Source organism: Rana temporaria, chromosome 3 (genome assembly GCF_905171775.1).
Source record: "Rana temporaria chromosome 3, aRanTem1.1, whole genome shotgun sequence".
Classification (NCBI taxonomy): Eukaryota; Metazoa; Chordata; class Amphibia; order Anura; family Ranidae; genus Rana; species Rana temporaria.
Genome location: NC_053491.1, coordinates 192118927 through 192140328, shown reverse-complemented (window position 1 = coordinate 192140328; position 21402 = coordinate 192118927).

The window sequence follows — 21402 nt, the reverse complement described above, 5'->3', positions numbered from 1 at the left end:
GGATCATTTGGTCTGATGGCTGTACACACCATCAGACCAAATTCCCCACGGACAGACGACGCGGTTACGACGCAGTGACGTAGCGGCAACGATGACGCGGCGACGTGCGCGAACCCGGAAGTTCAATGCTTCCACGCATGCGTCGAATCACTTCGACGTCATGCGCGGGTTCTTGGGCCAGTGGACATGTCCGATGAGTCGTACTGACCATTGGACATGTCCGACGAACAGGCTTCCAGCGGACATGTTTCTTAGCATGCTAAGAAACATTTGTCAGCTGGAAACCTGTCCGCTAGGCCGGAAAACTGTCCGGTTGGCCGTACACACGGTCGGACATGTCCGCGGAAACTGGTCCGATGGACCAGTTTCACCAGACATGTTCGGTCGTGTGTACGAGGCCTTAAAGGGCCAATCCACTGAAAAGTGAAATTTATGAATGGAGCCTGGTGGACTGATTCTTCCACTGGGTTCTTCTATGACCACAAGCTTTCTCTGCCATAAATCCCAACTCTATTCCTGACCACCAAAGCTTTTGTTGATCCGTCCCACCTTTGCCTGTTTCATCACCTCTTGCCGACATAATTGATTTTTAAGGGAAATGCATGCTATATAAAGTTCAATGGTAATACACCTTAAAGACATTTAAAATGCGCCTAAAACGCAAGGCACGGATGTAAACTGGGCCTTTAAAGTTAGAATTTGTCTATGGATCATGGGTAAAAACAGGAACAGCAGGCCAATAAAGACTTCTGTTTGAGTTCAGGCCGAAAGGTATCGTTTCAAGATTCCAGCAGTTTGCTGGATATTTTTATTCGGTTTGATTAAATAAGTTGTAAAGGCTTACCATTTTTTACCTAAATGCATTTCCTGCTATAAGACAAAAAATGACTCCGTATTTGTGTTGCCTCTCCCTCCAAAAACGTAAATCAATCCTCATTCAATCCAGCGCTGTGTCTGTCTGTCTGTGCCTCTACCCTCTCCTTGCAGTCACAGGACACACAGGCAGGCTATTGACTCCTGCTGCTGTCAGTTGAATCCTCTGAGCAGAGAGCGGAGGCTGAGCCACTCTGTGTGCATCTATAGACGCACACAGCATGGCTTGGGAGCGAGCCCACACATGCTCCCTCATAGGAAACAGGTTCCTATGGTGGTGCATGGAGAGCTGAGAACTGTCTTTCTTTTATTTTTTTTATCGGGTGCAGAAATAAATGTGAATAAGACAGACAATCTACCGTATTTATTGGTGTATACCGCACACTTTTTTCCCCTGAAAATCAGGGCAAAATCGTGGGTGCGCGATATACGCCGATACCCGCTTCCCGCACTGTGTTTGAATGCCTGCGCCGACATATACCGAGCACAGTACGCTCGGGTACATTCGGCCAGGCACGTGACGTTTATGCGTGAGAAGCCGAGCCTGGCCGAATATACCCGAGTGTACTGCGCTCGGTATACGTCGGCGGAGGCTTCAAACTGAGCGCGGGAAGCGGGGATTCGACATGAAGACAGCGCGGGAGAAGCCGGGAGGACACCACCGAGGCCGCATACGGAGGCCGGACCGGACGAGGCCGCCGAATGAGACGCCGGGCAAGACACCAAGGGCCAGATCTTTGTAGCGCGGCGCAATGTTGCGGCAGGCGTAGCGTGTCTCTGATACACTACGCTGCCATAACTTACAGCGTATTTTCCTTATCCTCAAAGAAGTTGCGCCGTAAGTTACGGCGGCATAGTGTAATTTTGGCGGCATAAAGGCGCGCAATTCAAATCGATGTGATGGGGGCGTGTTTTATGTAAATACGTCGTGACCCAACGTAATTGACATTTTTTTTTAACGGCGCATGCGCCGTCCGTTAGGGTATCCCAGTGCGCATGCTCGAAATTAAACCGGAACAAGCCAATGCTTACGACGGTGACGTCATTCTACGCAAATCCCTATTCGCGAACGACTTACGCAAACAACGTAAAAAATTCAAAATTCGACGCGGGAACGACGACCATACTTAACATAGGATACGCCTCATATAGCAGGGGTAACTATACGCCGTAAAAAGCCGAACGCAAACCACGTAAAAAAATGCGCCGTAGACAATGAGTGAAAATCTGACGTTGTGATGTACGATAACATTTTTTTAAATTTTTTTCATCCAAACAGTCAGAATCAGCTAAAGATCAGATAATCCACGGATCCTTCCTCGTATAGAATTGTTCTACCAATTTTCTTATAGTGTGTAGCTTTACAGAGTCATGCCATTTTTACCAACCCGTAATTAACATTTACAACCACTCTCCTTAACCCAAAATAATGCTCTATCTATCTAGTGTTTCCCCCCAAAATTTGGAATTTCATGTTCAGTGAGACGAATTAATAAAAATTATGTCAAAAGGTCAACAGCTGCAAATTGCATTTCATTCTAAGATCGTCAAAGCAAACTCATTGGCCACATGGCTAGCCAAGTTAGGTATTGTAAAAACATGGGTCTCTATCTAGTAAAGAGTGCACACCCTATTCAATTGCTGGACTGAAGTGTGAATAAAAAAAAAATTGTATACCATGTACAAACAGAAGGGGTTAGTAGTAGAGAAATTGGCCTTGAGACTATATAGCTAGCTATTTTTTCCCATCTTGGGTAGAGTAATGCCGTGTACACACGATGCAAGCTTTTGGTTGTAAATTCCGACCGTGTATATGCTCCAACGGACTATTGCTGTCAGAATTTCCGCCAACAAAAGATTAAGAGCAGGTTCTCTATTTTTCCAACGGAAAACGTTCCTATCGGAAAATCCGCTCATCTGTATGCAATTCTGACGCGCAAAAAAACATGCATGCTCAGAATCCAGCAGAAGAGCCAAACTGCCTATTGAACTTCATAGATCTCGGCTCGTCGTACGTCTTGTACGTCACTGCGTTCTTGACGGTCAGGATTTCCAACAAGATTTGTGTGACCGTATGTATGCAACACAAGTTTGAGCCAACATTCCATCAGAAAAACCACCTCTGCAGGGAGTCTATTCCACATTTTCACAGCTCTTACTGTGAAGAAACCTTTCAGTTTTTGGAGATTAAGGGGTAGATTCAGATACAATGGAGTATCTTTCTGCGGGGCGTAACTCAGATACGTTACGCCGCCGTAAATTAGGGCGCAAGTTCCGTATTCAGAAAGAACTTGCGCCCTATGTTACGGCGGCGTAACGTATGTGGTCCGGCGTAAGCCCGCCTAACGCAAATGTGGATGATGTGGGCGTGTTTTATATAAATGTAGTGTGCCCCCCACATTTTTGACGTTTTTTACGAACGGCGCATGCGCTGTTCGTGAAAGAATCCCAGTGCGCATGCTCGAAATTAACCCGCAAAAAGCCAATACTTTCGACGTGAACGTAAATTACGCACAGCCCCATTTACGGACGACTTACGCAAACGACGTAAAATTTTCAAAATTCGACGCGGGAACGACATCCATACTTAACATAGGATACGCCTCATATAGCAGGGGTAACTATACGCCAGAAAAAGCGTAACGTAAACGACGTAAAAAAATGCGCCGTGCAAACGTATGTTACTGAATCGGCGTATCTACCTAATTTGCATATTTGACGAGTAAATATACGGAAGCGCCACCTAGCGGCCAGCCTAAAATTGCAAATAAGATACGACGGTCGGATCTTAGTCAAATCTATGCGTAACTGATTCTATGAATCGGGCACATAAATACGACGCCGCACACTCAGAGATACGCCGTTGTATCTCCTACATGAATCTACCCCTAAATCTCTTTTCCACCAGACCTAAAGAGTGTACCCTTGTCCTCTGTGATGACTTTAAAGTGAACTCAACACCAAGTTCGCTATATGGACAACTTATGTATTTATACATGTTGATCATATCCCCCTTAGGCTGGGTTCACACTACTACACTACTTTCATCCTACTTTGCTCTGTGTTCAATGTTTCCCTATGAGAGCGTCTTGTAGCGTCCTACACAAGTCGGTCCGACTTGTGTAGGACCAGTTAAGACAGCTCTCATAGGGAAACATTGATTTTCACACGTCATGCTACATGAGGCTCCCAATGTAGCACCGTTTGTCGGACAAGTGTGAACCCAGCCTGAATCTTCTCTTCTCAAGAGTGAATAATTTCCTTTCCTCTAATCTTTCCTCATAGCTGAATTCCTCCATGTCTCTTATTAGTTTGGCTGCCCTTCCCTGCCCTTTCTGCAGTTCCCAGATATCCTTTTTGTGAACTGGTGCCCAAAACTGAGGTCTTACTAATGATTTGTACAGGGGCAAAATGATATATATCTCTCTCTGGAGTCCATACATCTCTTTATACAAAAAAAGATTTTGCTGCCTTTGGAAACCGCAGCTTGGCATTGCATGCTATTATTAAGCTTGTGATCTACCAAAACCCCCAGATCCTTCTCCACCATTGACTTCCCCTAGTATGTATAATGCATGCATATTCTTAGCACCCAAGTGCATAAAATTACGTTTATCAACATTAAACTATATTTGCCACATAGTCGCCCAATTAGACAGAGCATTGAGGTCGGGTTGTAAATTGGAGACATCCTGTAAGGACGTTATTCCACTGCATAGTTTGGTGTCATCTGCAAAGACTGAAATTGTACTTTTAATCCCAGACCCTATATAATTTAGAAATACATTAAAAAGTAAGCGTCCCGACATTGGACCTTGGGGTCATTCAGAGTAAGGCCCCATACACACGGGAGGATTTATCCGCGGATACGGTCCAGCGGACCGTTTCCGCGGATAAATCCTCTCGAGGATTTCAGCGGATTTTCAATGCGATGGAGTGTTCTCACCATCGCCGAAATCCTCTGGCGATGACGTGTCGCGCCGTCGCCGCGATTATGACGCGGCAACGTGCGCGACGCTGTCATATAAGGAATTCCACGCATGCGTCGAATCATTACGACGCATGCGGGGGATCCCTTCGGACGGATGGATCCGGTGAGTCTATACAGACCAGCGGATCCATCCGTTGGGATGGATTCCAGCAGATAGATTTGTTTAGCATGTCAGCAAATATTCGATCTGCTGGAATCCATCCCAGGGGAGAAATATCCGCGGAAACAGATCCGCTGGAGTGTACACACCATAGGATCTATCCGCTGAAACCCATTTGCTGGGATTTTTCAGTGGATGGATTCTATCGTGTGTATGGGGCCTAAGAATCATTAACCACTACTCTCTGAATGTGGTCTTTTAGCCCCACCACTCTAAAATCTAAAACGAAATAACATTTTTTCCTTTAGTTCTACTTTAGGGTTTTGCTGTAATTCCAGATTTCACCATTAGATGACAATGTATGCAAAATCTGTATTTGTAGATCTCTGTGCTAAGAAATCCTGGTACTTCACTAAGGAATAGAGTAAAGGCAGGATGTTTAAAGCTGAATTCCAGGCAGGTAAAGATACAAATTAATCAAATGAATGCATCTTTCAAGCCAGTAATACATCAATGTATTTTTTTTAATTGCAGGCAGTGTAAGTTCCCGGATTTGACTTGCTATCAGATTCTTGCAATCCCCTGTATTGGAGAAACAGCACAATGAATCAATCGGTGCTCAGAACGTCTCATCACTCAACTGCTTCTCCTCCACTGACTAGCAATAGCTTGTGGGAGGGAAATTTCATAGAAGGCTAGGTTCACACTTTTGCCATATGGGAACATGCATGTTCTGCAACGTGCAAGAACTTCCATGTTGTGGTGCTGAATTGCTATACATTCTTATTGGCACTAGTACAGTGATAAAAAATCAAGTACTGTACATGCCCCTTTTTGGTGCATTTTAACAAGTTCGGTAGCCTATGAATAAGCTGCCCCAACACAATGCATGTTAACACGCCAAGTAACACACGCTAACGTGCTTGTGTTAATGCAAAAGTGTAAACTCTGCCTAGGTGTTACTATTGAACTTAAGGCCTATAATAAAAAAGGGATAGCAGGCAGGAATTTTAATGCAGAAGAGACCTGCTTTGTCTCTTCTGCATTAAAGCGGAGGTTCACACAAAAAGTGAACTTCCGCTTTTTGGATCCCTCCCCCCCCCCCTCCGGTGTCACATTTGGCACCTTTCAGGGGGGTGCAGATACCTGTCTGACACAGGTATTTGCACCACTTCCGGGAATCCTTGTCACGTCACGTAAAAAAGAAATGTAAGTACATACCTAGCAGTGTTGCCAACCTACCAGATTGAAATTTAATGGTACGACACCCGAAATTTACTGGCGCAGCCAGGTTTTTACTGGCATTTCACAAAAGTTACTAAATTGCATTTTTAGGTGCAAATATTAGTATTTAGGCTACAAACAAGTACGCTAGGCAAATAGCGATGTGATTTAAGGTAGATATTAAGGTAAAAAAAACATATTTTTGTTATTTTCGATATAATAAGGGCAAATTATTTAGTCACATCACCCCCTGCCTCCATCCCCCTGCCTTCACCCCCCTCTGCGGTGACACAATCTCCCCCTGCCTCCAATCTCCCCCTGCCTCCAATCTCCCCCAGGCACCCTGCCTCCATCCCCCCTGCGGTGCCACCAACAACCCCTGTCTCCATCCCCCACCCTCTGCGGTGCCACCATCCCCCTCTGCGGTGCCTCCAATCACCCCCTGCCTCCAATCTCCCCCTGCCTCCATTGCCCCCTGCCTCCATTCCTCTCTGCGGTGCCACCGCAGCCACCATCACCCCCTGCCTCCAATCTCCCCCTGCCTCCAATCTCCCCCTGCCTCCATTGCCCCCTGCCTCCATTCCTCTCTGCGGTGCCACCGAAGCCACCATCACCCCCTGCCTCCAATTACCCCCTGCCTCCAATCTCCATGCGCAGTTCCAAGCCAAACCGATCTCTGCTATTTTTACTGGCACATTCCTGCAACCACGGACATTTACGGGGGAAAAAAGTGCCCGTTTTTACGAACTGTCCTTAAAAATACAGACGATTGGCAACACTGATACCTAGGGCCCTTAAAATGATTGACATCAAGAGTAATATATTCCATAGGGTGACTTATATTGACAAATCCAAGTTTTTATTACAATTCAGAACAAATACACACATTCAAATTCAGGATTTTAGAGATAAAGAAAACACATAAAATGTGTACATTATTTACTTTCTGCCGTTGAAAATTATTTGGCTGCCAGCAGATGCCTATGATGAAAACAGACATTCTCTTTTATACAGTGGTAAACCCTTGGTAAACATGGTAACCTGACATCCTACCGTATTTCTTTTATTTTCTATCAACCTCTCTTTATTTTCTCAAGGTCAGCTTTCTAGGGGCCAACACTTTACTTTTTCTCTCTACCCAATTATTGAAATTATATATATGAATATAGAGTATTTTCCGACTATAGATTTTGGTTTTGAGATTGGCTGATCATTAGGATATTCCTCAGCTCGCTGAGGCAGGGATGGACTGGCCATTGGGACTACAGGGAGTTTCCCGGTGGGCCGATGGCTCAGTGGGCCGGCTTCAGTGACAGCCGCCTGGGAGTTTCTCACTTCTGCCTAATCTTGTCCCATAAGGGGGGGACACCAAACGGATTCTTTGCCCCGGGTGAAATAATGTCTAGCTTCCACACTGGTACTGCCTATAAGAGTACCAGCCATTCTACTCTAATAAAGAGTGGCTAGTGAAGGGGGAGAGGGTGCTTGGGTGGCCGGGGGGGGGGGGTGGTGTGGGAGTTGTCCGGCCGCCATGGGAGAGATCTGTCAAAGTGGGCCAGTCTGGATGAAGTCCAGGTCCAAATTTCTGTCCCAGTCCAGCCCTGCGCTGAGGTATAACATAATGTGGAAAGTTATATCAAGTGTATATTCTATAAAAATACTCTATTGTTGAATTCAATTATACTGATTGTTACATTGAATATGCTAAAATGTATGTACAAATGTTAGTATGATTGTACTACTGTCTACTTTTAATTATAAAATAAAAACCTTTATTGTTTGAAAAAAAAATTAAATTACATTTAGGTAGCATTTATACAATAGGTCCCATTTCAAAAACTTGGGAAATATTAAATTTTCTTGTTGTACATAATATTGCCCATCATCTGTCATACATAAAAAAAACTAATTAGAAACAGATATATATATATATATATATATATATATATATATATATATATATATATATATATAATCTCCCTGCACTATATAACAGTCAAAATAAACTAATAATAAAAATGTCCAGAATAAAAATATCACACTATGTACAGTTAATTGAGTGCAGTGGTTAGAAGTATGTAATATACAGCAGTAGTCAGGACTATGTAATATACAACATGGCTTTCAAAGTGTAGTGGACAGCAGTAGGATAGTGGGTATGCTTGCAGAGTGCATACCCCCCAACGTTTTGAGATGAGAATGAGGGACACCTATCAGCAAAAGTATTAAAGGAGAATTGTACAAAAAAACAACCCACAAGTGCTTTTTTACCACTACTATTCCTTTATATTGGCTCTTGAAATTTACAAATGCAGCAATTTAGAAAATGGATGAAAGATTTAGCACTGGAAAACACTTTTTGATAGATAAAAAGTGCGTTTAATATACAACTAGATAGATCAGACCAAAATGAGGGACACATGAGGAGGAATGAGGGACAGAGGGACATTGCTCGAAATCAGGGACAGTCCCTTGAAATCAGGGATTGTTGGGAGCTATGAGAGTGGTTGATGTATTGTCCCTTTTTTGGTTGGTAGAGAAGTATTCCCTTACAGTGCTAATCAATAGAGAAGTATCCCCTCACACTGTTAAGTGAAGGAGTGCCCCTTATATAAGCGATTTAGTGAAGAATTACCCCCTACATTATTGATCAGAGGAGAAGTGTCCCCTTACACTAGTCATGACCAGAGGAGAAGTACACCTATAATGGTGGTCAGAGGGAAAGTGTCCTCTTACATAAGTAGTCAGTTGAGAAGTGGTGTCTTAGATCAGTGGACATTGAAGAAGAACCCCTTACAATGGTGGTCAGTAGAGATGTGCCCCCTTATATAAGTGGTCAGAAGAAGTACTCCATACATTGGTGGTCTGTAGAGAAGTATCCCCTTACATCTGAGGTCAATGAACAGGTGCCCCTTACATTGGTGGTGGTCCATGGAAAATGCCCCATTACATTAGTGGTCGAGTCAGAATTGCCTCCTTACATTGGCAATCAGCGGAGAAGCGCACTCCTGCAAACCTGCCAGGTGTTGCTAGACCCAAGTCAATACAGAAAATGTTTTTCTTTTCTGAACATACATTTTTTCCCTGGCTGTTTTGGTAAGCAATACATATGTTCAAAACCCAGTTGTTCACTAATACTCTGAAGTCTGATTCTTTTGTTGTAGCTGCATGGGATTCAACAATATCATATATCAAGGCAAGGGGGGAAAAAAACCAACTGTTCTTGATCATATAAGCTATCGTAAAATAGAATAAAAGTATAAACAGAAAACAAAAAGCCGCGCCCCAAATATTACAACATTTTTGATAAAAATCTCAGAGGATAGGTATTTTAAAGTCCATATACATGTATCTTGCACCATGAATCACTCTCAAATATATACAAGTCCGTGGGAAAGTATGGCATTTAACTTGAGTGATTAGCATAGAACTCCTGCTGAATGGATCACTGCAGAAAATATCCTAAATTCCACACCACCGAGTGACATGTATTAGAATATAGGTGAACCCTCCACCGGAATAAGAGGCCGCTTACCAGAGGGCAAGCATATCGAGCATTTGGCTATAGCCCAGTCGCGGCCTTTAACTCCTCAGGAACCCAGGATGGAAAGGGTTAACAGCAGGCACTCGATGGCAGCTCGCTCCAATTCATTCGGTAAGGACATAAAAGAGAGGTGCACCATAGCGTGACTCCGTTTTAAAAAAGTTTATTTAAAAATGATGAGATATACTCACAAGCATAAAGGTTTAAAACAGCGTGTAAAAACCAAACAAATGCCGGCCGGCATACAAGGAGCCCTCCTCCTCTGCGTGGTGACGTCACTGCGTAGCCTCCCAGACGCGTTTCGTCATCAAAGGACGTTATCAACGCGTCTATGGCGCTATGGTGCACCTCTCTTTTATGTCCTAATCGAATGAATTGGAGCGAGCTGCCATCGAGTGCCTGCTGTTAACCCTTTCCATCCGGGGTTCCTGAGGAGTTAAATGCCGCGGCTAGGCTATAGCCAAATGCTCGATTTGCTTGCCCTCTGGTAAGCGGCCTCTTATTCCGGTGGAGGGTTCACCTATATTGCCATACATGTCACTTGGTGGTGTGGAATTTAGGATATTTTCTGCAGTGATCCATTCAGCAGGAGTTCTATGCTAATCACTCAAGTGTTATGCCATACTTTCCCACGGACTTGTATATATTTGAGAGTGATTCATGGTGCAAGATACATGTATATGGACTTTAAAATACCTATCCTCTGAGATTGTTATCAAAAATGTTATAATATTTGGGGCGCGGCTTTTTGTTTTCTGTTTATGTCATTTGTGTATCGCACGCCAGCTGCTGCCTATAGTGTGTGTTTTTTAGTGATTTTATTAGCGCAGTTTTTTTTTCCAGAATAAAAGTATAGAAACCAGAAGTTGCTGGAGAAGCAACAAATTCATATTTTGATTAAATAAGTCTGGAAAACTGTTGTGTGTCCATTGTGATTGTAGTGGTAGAAATAGTTCAAGTAGTAGTGCCACTAGGCCTTTAGTTGATTATGATGAATATGTAACGTATATATTGCTTTAATGTAACAAAGTGGGAAATTTCTCTGCCTCTTCCCTCAAAGTGAATTCCAAAGGTCCATTGTTTAAGGCCTCGTACACACGACCGAACATGTCTGCTGAAACTGGTCCGCTGACCAGTTTCAGCAGACATGTTCGGTCGTCTGTACGTCCGACCGGACAATTTTCCGGCGGATCGGACAGTTTTCCAGCGGACAAATGTTTCTTAGCATGCTAAGAAACATGTCCGCTGGAAGCCTGTCCGTTGGACGTGTTCGGTCGTCTGTACAGACTTACCGGACATGTCCGCTGGGCCGCCATCCCTCGCATGCTTTGAAGTGATTTGACGCATGTGTGGAAGCATTGACCTTCCAGGGTCGCGCACGTCGCCGCGTCATTGTCGCGGCGACGGCGCGGCCACGTCACCGCGCTGTCTGTCTGCGCGGATTTCGGTTTGATGGTGTGTACAGCCATCAGACCGAAATCTCCGAGCGGACATGTCCGCTGAAAACGGTCCGGCTCGTCTGTACGGGGCCTAAGAGTTGACCCTTGTGGCTGGGTTGTAACATGGTTCCCTTCTTATCAAAAATGTTCATTTGTGGTAGTCTGCTGCAAACATTGCCTTTCATATTTCATTAGGAAACTCTATTATTATTGCATTGGGCCTCTGTTTATTTCAGAAGGAAAGATATAAATATTTTCTTCCAGATAACAAGAAGGTATTACTTCTAACATTTAATGTTCAATTATTTAAGATCTGAAGATGCGACTAGGACTTAAGATGAGTGAAGCAATAAAACACATTTCTATAAATTATGTTTGCTGTAGTCTGAACAAATCAAGGCCAAGAAAAGGTTCATTGGGTTGAAGCAGGGACAGTAAAAGCCCTGTATTTTTTTTTATTGTTTGGTTAATGCTGCTGATTAAAGTGGAGGTTCACCCTAAAAACATGTATATGCCATTCCATTCAGCATACTGCCGACATGTACAGTATGGTTTTTTTTTTCGCTGTACATACCGCCATATAGCTATTTCCCCCCCCCCCCCCAGCTTCCGGGTAGTGGCTCCAGCGGGAGTGGGTGTTCCTATTCAGAGACTAAGTGATTGACGTGATGACAAAAGCTTCCTCCCGGCGCATAATGCGCGTCACCAGTTTCCGAATAGTCTCTGAATAGGAACGCCCAGTCCCGCGGGAGCCACTACCCGGAAGCCGGGGGAAAATAGCTATACGGCGGTATGTACAGCGGAAAAAAAAAAAACGCATACTGTACATGTCGGCAGTATGCTGGATGGAATGGTATATACATGTTTTTAGGGTGAACCTCCGCTTTAAAATAAGAACAAAAAGAAAAAAACTCACCTAACTCCTATAGTGTGGGGGAAGAAATGAGGGATAGATGAGAAGTGAAATAAGAAAGGGCAAGACCAGAAAGGGCACATTAGAATTGCATTGATCTATTTGATTAGTGGCAATACGAACACCCATGGGCTCACTCTACCCACCATGCACCACCGGTAAATAAAATGACACTTTTCAGTAGACTTATGCTTTAAAAGGTAAGGAAGAAAGCGCATGTGAGGGGGTTTGATTCGGAGAAAGAGCTTGCTCATGCAATGGTGAAGGTAAACGATAATAGCTGGGCCTCTCTAATAACAATAGTAGCAATGTCCTAGAAATGTCCTGGAAGTTTTCCAGTCTGCCTGCATGGGGTATATACAGTGCCTTGATAAAGTATTTATACCTTTTTGAAATTTTCCTAATTTTTTCATGTTACAATCAAAAACGTAAATGTATTTTATTTGAATTATATGTGATAGACCAACACAAAGTCCAACATACCGTATTTATCGGCGTATACCGCGCACTTTTTTGCCCTGAAAATCAGGGCAAAATCGCGGGTGCGCGGTATACGCCGATACCCGCTTTCCCGCGCCGAGTTTGAATACTGCGCCGACATATACCGAGCGCAGTACACTCGTGTATTGCCGGGCAGTCTCGGCTCCTCCCGCGATGACGTCCTGGACGTACAGGACGTCAGCGCGGGTAGCCGAGCATTGCCAACAATACACGAGTGTACTGCGCTCTGTATATGTCGGCGCAGTATTCAAACTCGGTGCGGGAAACGAGCGGGGAGGACGCGAGGACGCCGCAGAAGGACATCGGACCCGACGAAGAGGACACCGGAAGCCGCAGAAGGACGCCGGACCCAACGAAGAGGACACCCGAAGCCGCAGACGGACGCCGGACCCGACGAGGCCGCCGATGGATGCCACGCAAGACACCAAAACTGTAAGTACAAAAAAAACTTTTTTTCCACAGGATTCGGGGCAACTTTAGGGGTGTGCGGTATACACGGGAGCGCGTTATACCGCGATAAATATGGTAATTGTGAGGTGGAAGGAAAATGATAAATGGTTTTCATTTTTTTTTTTTACAAATATCTGAAAAGTGTGGCGTGCATTTGTATTCAGCCCCCTAAACTCTGATACCCCTAACTAAAATCTAGTGGAACCAATTGCCTAAGTTACCTAATTAGTAAATAGAGTCTACCTGTGTGTAATTTTATTTCAGTATAAATACAGCTGTTCTGTGAAGCCTCATGCCGTGTACACACGACCGTTTTTCATGACGAGAAAACTGCCATTTTTTAGATTGGTCTTGAAAACCGGTCGTGTGTATGCTCCATAGCAGTTTTCTGGACAAGAAAACTGCCCGCAAAAAAATTAGTACCTGCTCTATTTTTTCTTGACGTTTTTCCCGTCGTTCTTTTTCTCATTGCGAAAAACGCTCGTGTGTATGCTTTTCCGAGGAGAAAAAAAACGCGCATGCTCAGAATCAAGTATGAGACGGGAGCGCTCGTTCTGGTAAAACTAGCATTCGTAATGGAGATGGCACATTCGTCATGCTGTAACGGACTGAAAAGCACGAAGACTGAAAAGCGTGAATCGTCTCTCACCAAACTTTTACTAACACGAGGATCAGCAAAAGTAGCCCAAAGGGTAGCGCCATTTGAATGGAACTTCCCCTTTATAGTGCCGTTGTACGTGTTGTAGTACGTGTTGTACGTCACCGTGCTTTGCTCGAGCAGTTTTTTTTCATGAACAGTGTATGCAAGGCAGGCTTGAGAGGAATCACGTCGAGAAAAACGTTGTTTTTTTGCATGACAGGAAAAACGGTCGTGTATACACGGCATGAGAGGTTTGTTAGAGAACCTTAGTGAACAAACAGCTTCATGAAGGCCAAGGAACACACCAGACAGGTCAGGGATAAAGTTGTGGAGAAGTTTAAAGCAGGGTTAGGTTATAAAGAAAAACATTTCCCAAGCTTTGAACATCTGACAGCACTGTTCCATCCATCATTCGAAAATGGAAAGAGTATGGCACAACTGCAAACCTACCAAGACATGGCCGTCCACCTCAACTGACAGGCTGGACAAGGAGAGCGTTAATCGGAGAAGCAGCCAAGTGGTCCATGGTAACTCTGGAGGAGCTGCAGAGATTCACAGCTCAGGTGGGAGAATCTGTCCACAGGACAACTATTAGTCGTGCAATACACAACTCTGTCCTTTATGGAAGATCCACGTCACTGGGAAAGCCCGGCGTTTCTCCTTGCTTTAGAGGAGGTCGGGTCACATGACGGGTGGCCCCCGCCCTCAGCTACATAAGAGCTGACAGGCTGGCGCCGCATTCCCGGGGTGTCTCCAGTGGAGTCAGGATCGTGTGCATGTTCCTAGCTGGATATCATCACTGGAGAGTGGAGATCACCCATCGCTGAATACCGAGGATGGATTCCATCGCTGGAGTGGAGAACGAGAGTAGATTACATCACTGGAATCTTTTTTTTAATTGTAATGTTTTTATTTTTAATAAAGGTCTTATAAAGATGTGTCTGTGTGGTTTTTAACAATTTGACTTTTTTTTTTTGTGAAATGATAGGGGCACAATGTATCCGTTATCAATTCACATAGGGGGGGGCTGGGATCTGGGGGTCCCCTTTGTTAAAGGGGGCTTTTAGATACCGATAATCCCCCTACCCGCAGACCCCCACAACCACCGGGCAAGGGTCGTGGGGATGAGGCCCTTGCCCCCATCCCCATGTTGAGGGCATTTGGCCTGGTACGGTTCAGGAGGAAGGGGGCGCTCTCTCATCCCCCCTCTTTTCCTGTGGCCTGCCAGGTTGCGTGCTCAAATAAAAGGGTCAGGTATGTATTTTTGGGGGGACCCCACACCATTTTTTTTTCAAATGACGCGGGGTTCCCCTTAATATCCATACCAGACCTGAAGGGCCTGGTATAGAATTTGGTGGGACCCCCACACATTTTTTTTTTGGTTCCATGCATAAAAAGTCATTTAAAACTACTCGCGCTATTAATGAATTGTCGCGTCCTGGCAATACAGATAAAAGTCATTGAAAAAAATGTCAGGAGTTCCCCTTAATATTAATACCAGACCCAAAGGGCCTGGTAATGGACTGTAATTTTTTTTCAATTACTTTTCTCTGTATTGCCAGGACCTGACAATTCATGAATAGCCAGCACTAGTTTTAAATGACTTTTTTTCCTTCAGAAATTACACTTTGTGCAGGGATAATTCTAAACACGGGAAACATGCGCTACTTAACATGCATACTTTAGACACCCCCCAGGTACGAAATTTAAAGGAATGTTTCACTTATATTGTTTCACTTTAAAGTGGAGTTCCACCCATAAATATAACATTACATCAGTAGTTTTAAAAAAATGTCATTAGTCCTTTACGAAAACATTTTTTTTTTAGATGCCTTCAAAGTGTTGTTGCTAGGCAGAATAGTTAATCTTCCCACTTCCTGCACCTAGGTGCTTAATGCTTCCTAACCTACACCGCACAGACTCCTGGGAATGTAGTGGGTGTAACTTTCCAGGAGTCTGTGCACTCCCCAGTCTCAAAGAATCATGTGACTTGGACAGCACAGGTGCTGAAACCTGATCTGACACTGCTTGTGCAGCACTGAGCATGTGCGAGATCTGCAAGGCTGAAATCCAGGAAGTCATACAGTCTGGCTTCATGATGCCCACACTTAAGTAGGCCCCAGTCAATTTCTATTTTATAAAGTGTCTAAATGCTGTAACAACCTAACAAAACGGACCTTAGTTTACAGACTAACTTTACTAGAATACATTAAGCTTGTGTATTACAGGGGTATTTATATTTAAAAAGTGAAATTGTGGCCGGAACTCCGCTTTAAGCATTATTAAAATCACTGCTCCCAGAAAATTGACATTTAAAAAAAAAAAATTTGCATTGATACATGCCCCCTGGGGCAGGACCCAGGCCCCCAAACACTTTTAAGTGACAATAACTTGCATATTAACCTTTAAAATTAGCACTTTTGATTTTTCATGTTCGTGTCCCATAGACTTTAACGGTGTTCGCGTGTTTGAACACATTTTTTGCCTGTTCGCATGTTCTGGTGAAACTAACTGGGGGGTGTTCGGCTTATCCCTGTTCAGGAGGATTTGTAATGAAGCATAGAAAGCACTCAATTGATAAACCATCTTCTTTGACATACGTTAAAGGGGTTGTAAAGGTACAATTTTTTTTCCCTAAATAGCTTCCTTTACCCTAGTGCAGTCCTCCTTCACCTACCTCATGACACTCCACACCAGGGAGAAAGCCTTGCATTACTGTGTGGAGTTAGAGACAGAAGAACAGGAAGTGAGGATTTCTCAGAAGAAATAAGGACATTTAAAAGCAAAATCGAATGATGAGGTAAGTGAAGGAGGACTGCACTGAGGTAAAGGAAGCTATTTAGGAAAATAAAATTGTACCTTTACAACCCCTTTAAGTAGGATGACCACATTTCCAAACTACCATTCAGGGACATCCTCCCCTCCCAAAAATCAGCTTGTGCTATAACGAATCACAGCACAGTGATTGGACACAAGAGGCGGGATTTATGTGCTCCTCCAGGCATTCCCGGCCAGGACAAGTACTGTCAGTGAGTAAAGCGGTGATGTGGCTGCCTTTTTTGGAGGCAACAGATTGGGGCGGGAGGGGGGGTTGTGTCAGTTTCATTCTGGGACACCGCTTTTTGGATCCCTCCCCACCGCCGGTGTCACATTTGGCACCTTTCAGGGGGAGGGGGGTGCAGATACCTGTCAGGTATTTGCACCACTTTCGGGTTCGGATCCCCGCGGGGAATCCAGCCTGTGACGTCACCCTGTTCCCAGGAGAGAGCGGGGACCAGTGACGGGGCACCGTGATCCTCGCGCATTCACAGTAGGGAATCGGGCAGTGAAGCCGCAAGGCTTTTTGATTCCCTCAGCACGGATGGCGGCGGAAGCAGTCGAGGACCGGGCGATTGCTCAGCCTCGGCTGCTGACATCGCGGGCACGCTAGACAGATAAGTGTCCATTTTTTAAAAGTCAGCAGCTGCCGTATTTGTAGCTGCTGGCTTTAAATAAAAAAAAAAATGGCCGAACCTCCGCTTTAACAGCAGCAATGACTACATCATCAGTTACATCTTCCTCACCCTGCTCAGTACTAGAAGGAGCCACAGGATTTTTCCTGTCTGTTCAATCTCTGTGGTTTGTTTGTCACGTCAAATTTTTGCATTTTTTCTGTACTCTGCTCCGCTTAGACTTTTTCTCCCTCCACTCATGGCTTTTAAGGCCCATCAACTATACAGCAAGCCTCTAATGGTGACAAGATCACTCATTTTTCCAGGCAAGATACAGCATAGCTCTTGTTTACATGTAAAAAGAAACACAGACATGGTATCGTATAACTACTATCAATATATTGTTAGCCAACCACTAAGGGTGGTAAAGTATAAATAAACACCTACAGCCTGCCTCAAAACGAGTCCTATCACTCTCAGACAGACTGTACATGCTGAGATCAGTGAGATCTCAGCATGTACAGATGCCCAGAGCTTTTCATGGCTGTGACAGCAAGTCACAACAAAGGAAAACCTTAAAATGATTGTAAAGTCTAGTTTTTTTTTCCTCCATAAAAATAACAAATATGTTATACTTACCTACTCTGTGCAGTTGTTTTGCACAGAGCAGCCCAGATTCTCCTCTTCTCGGGTCCCTCTTCTGTGCTCCTTGCCCCTCCCTCCTGCTGGGTGCCCCCACAGCAAGCAGCTTGCTATGGTGGCACCCAAGCCGTGTCACAGCTCCCTGTGTCTATTCAGACACGGAGCTGTGGCCCGGCCCCACCCCCCTCTCTCTCCTGATTGGCTAACTGACTTTAATTGATAGCAGCAGGAGCCAATGACACCACTGCTGTGCCTCAGCCAATCAGGAGGGAGAGTCTTGGACAGCCGAGACACTCATAGACATCGCTGGACAGAGATGGGGCTCAGGCAGGTATTAGGGGGGCTGCTACACGCAGAAGCCTTTTTTCTTAATGCATAGGTTTCTGGCCACCCCCTCGCAGTCGCTCCCAGTGAATCAGATGCTTCCTCTTCCTGTGTAATGTAAACACAGGCAGAGGAAGTGATGTCACGCTCCACGAGGTGGTCTTTTTGACCGGAGCTCGTGGAGTGAAGACATCTAATGTGAGTTGCACCAACACTACACTAACACCAGTACACATAGGCACACAATCCACCCCCCAGTCACCCCCCCCAGCCCCCAGTCACAGTGGGCCATATTCCCGTAGTTTTTGGGCAGGCGGCGCGTAAGCCATTTACACTCCGCCGCCCCAACCTACAGGAGCAAGTGCTGTATTCCCCAAACACTTGCTCCGTAGTTTGGGGCGGCGTAGTGCGTACAAACTGCGCATGCGCCGGCCTTAAAATAGCCCAGTGCGCATGCTCCAGTTCTCGGCGTAAAACGTCAATGACGCCGACGTGTGAGTCATTGACGTAAAGTCGTATTCAAGAACGACTTAGTAAAATGACGTACCCGACGGGAAAACACGACGCGGACTCGACGCCATACTTAACATGGCCTACGTGGGACTGGCGTAAGGTTACCCCTCATATAGCAGGGATAACCTTACGCCTACGCAAACGACGTAAGCGACGGTTACGCGACGCAAATTTTTTCGGGAATCGGCGTATCAGGCTCATTTGCATAAACAAATGAGACCTGAACGTAAACGCCACCTAGCGGCCGGCGGAGTAATTACATTTAAGATCCGACAGTGTAAGTGACTTACACATGTCGGATCTTAAGCGTATCTATGCGAAAATGATTCTAAGAATCACTCGCATAGATACACTGGCCAAAAAAGAGAGATACGATGGAGTATCCTGAGATACTCCGTCGTAACTCTACTCAGAATATGGCCCAGTGTCACTGATTGCAGTGATCATTTATTTACTGATCACTGCGTTTAGTGTGATTTGTGACTGTAAAAAGTGTTAGGGACATTAGCTTTAGGCCCCTTTAGGTCCGGGGTAGCCCCCTACCCCCCCAAATAAAGGTTTAACCCTTTGATCGCCCCTCAGTTAACCCTTTCACCTTCTATCGCCAGTGTCACTAAGCGATCGTTTATTTAATTGCTGTATTAGTGTCGCTGGTGCCGCTAGGTAGCCAGTTATTTTTTTAGGTTCGCCGCCAGGTTTTTATAGCGTCAGGTACCTCCAGAAATTTTCTAATAAAGGTTTTAACCCCCTGATTGCTCCTAGAGTTAACCCTTTCACCAGTGATTGCTGTATAAGTGTCACTGGTGACGCTAGTTAGCCAGTTAGTTATTTAGGTTCGCCGCCAGGTTTTTATATAGCGTCAAGTACCCCCATATATTACCTAATAAAGGTTTTAACCCCCTGATTGCTCCCTAGTTAACCCTTTCACCAGTGATCACCGTATAAGTGTTACAGGTGACGCTGGTTAGTTAGTTTGCTGTTTATAGCATCAGGGCACCCGCCATATATAACCCAATAAAGGTTTAACCCTCTGATCACCCAGAGGGTGATATCAATTACATTTTAGCATCAGTCAGGGTCTGCGTCGCCCCAGGCAGCGTTTAGTTCGTGCCAGTAATGCTTACACCCACGCGCAAAGCATGCACCCCCCTTAGTGGTATAGTATCTGAACAGATCAATATCTGATCTGATCAGATCTATACTAGCGTACCCAGCAGTTTAGGGTTATTGTTAGCGGGATCAGCCCAGATACCCGCTAGCACCTGCGTTTTGCCCCTCTGCCCAGCCCAGCCCACCCAAGTGCAGTATCGATCGATCACTGTCACTTACAAAACACAAAACACATAACTGCAGAATTCGCAGAGACAGGCCTGATCCCTGCGATCACTAAAAGTTTTTTTTGGAAGCGTTTTCTACATTTGCTGACAGATCAGGTGCTTTTTTACCTGTGAATCCTTACTAGTGTACCACTAAATTTAGAGCCCAAAATGGCAAAGCGAATGTACACTAGTAAAGAGGCCTACGAGTTTCTGAGCATGACAGAAAGTGAAGAGGAGGTCACACATCTGTCAGATTCTGACTCAGAATACATCCCCGCAGAAGACAGCGACTCCATGTCAGATAGCTCTGTCGAAGAAGTTGTGGTCCCTGCTAAGGCCAGGCGTACCCCACTCCATTCTGATGTTGTTGAGGAGCAAGAACCGCAGGACCCTTGTATGGAGCAGAGAGCCAGTACTAGCGCCGCTATTCCTTCTGGTGAACTGGCAAGCACCAGCGGCCTAGTACACCCTGGTCGTTCATCCAGCATTGCAGTATCACGTGGTGACGTGGCGAGTCCCATAAGTGCAGTTCAAGCTGGCGAGGTGGCAAGCACAAGTAGTGTCCCCCTGGTGTTGTGGAGAAACCCCTCTGTGTCCACCATATAACAAAAATATGGGAGGGGTGGACCTCAACGACCAGTTGATGGCGCTGTATCATATTGCCGTAAGGCGAGACGCTGGTACAAAATAGTGTCTCTGTACTTATTTCAATTGGCTTTACTGAATGCTCATGTCATATACAGAGCTTCAGGACGGACTGGATCCTTCCTTCAATTCCAAGATGAGATCATCTTAGAACTCCTGTATCCAGGCGGTTCTACACCTCACCATTCCCAACCAAATGCAGTAAGCCAACTGCATGAGAGACATTTTCTGTTTCTCTTTGAGAGTACCCCTACCCAACGAGCCCCCCAAAAAAGATGTCCTGTCTGTAGCAAGCAGGGATATAGGCGTGACACCCGTTATTATTGTCCCGACTGTCCTGACAATCCTGAGTGAGTGAGTGAGAAACTTATATAGCGCAACACATGCGAACTGGGCGCTTGGTATCCATTCCCTGGGCCCTCAGAAGAGATGGGTCTTGATCTTTCTCCTGAAGGCCAGGTGGTTCTCCTCCAATCGGATGGTGGTTGGTAGAGCGTTCCATAGTCTGGGTCCTTGGACCGCAAATCTTCGTTCTCGGACTTGTATCTGGCATTGGGTATATGGAGTAGATTTTGGTTGGTGGATCGCAGAATGTGATTGGTATTGTGAGCTTTTAGTTTCTCGCATAGATATTGGGGGGGCATTTCCCAGAATACACTTATGTGTCAGACAGAGTGCTTTGAAAGTGATTCTGTCTTTTACGGGCAACCAATGAAGGGATCTGAACGAAGAAGAGATTGATGCCCATGTTTTTTTCCCAGTCACAAGTGGAGCGGCAGTATTTTAAACGACTTGCAGACGAGTGATTTGGGAGTCCGAGATAGAGGGCATTTGCATAGTCCAGTCTGGATTT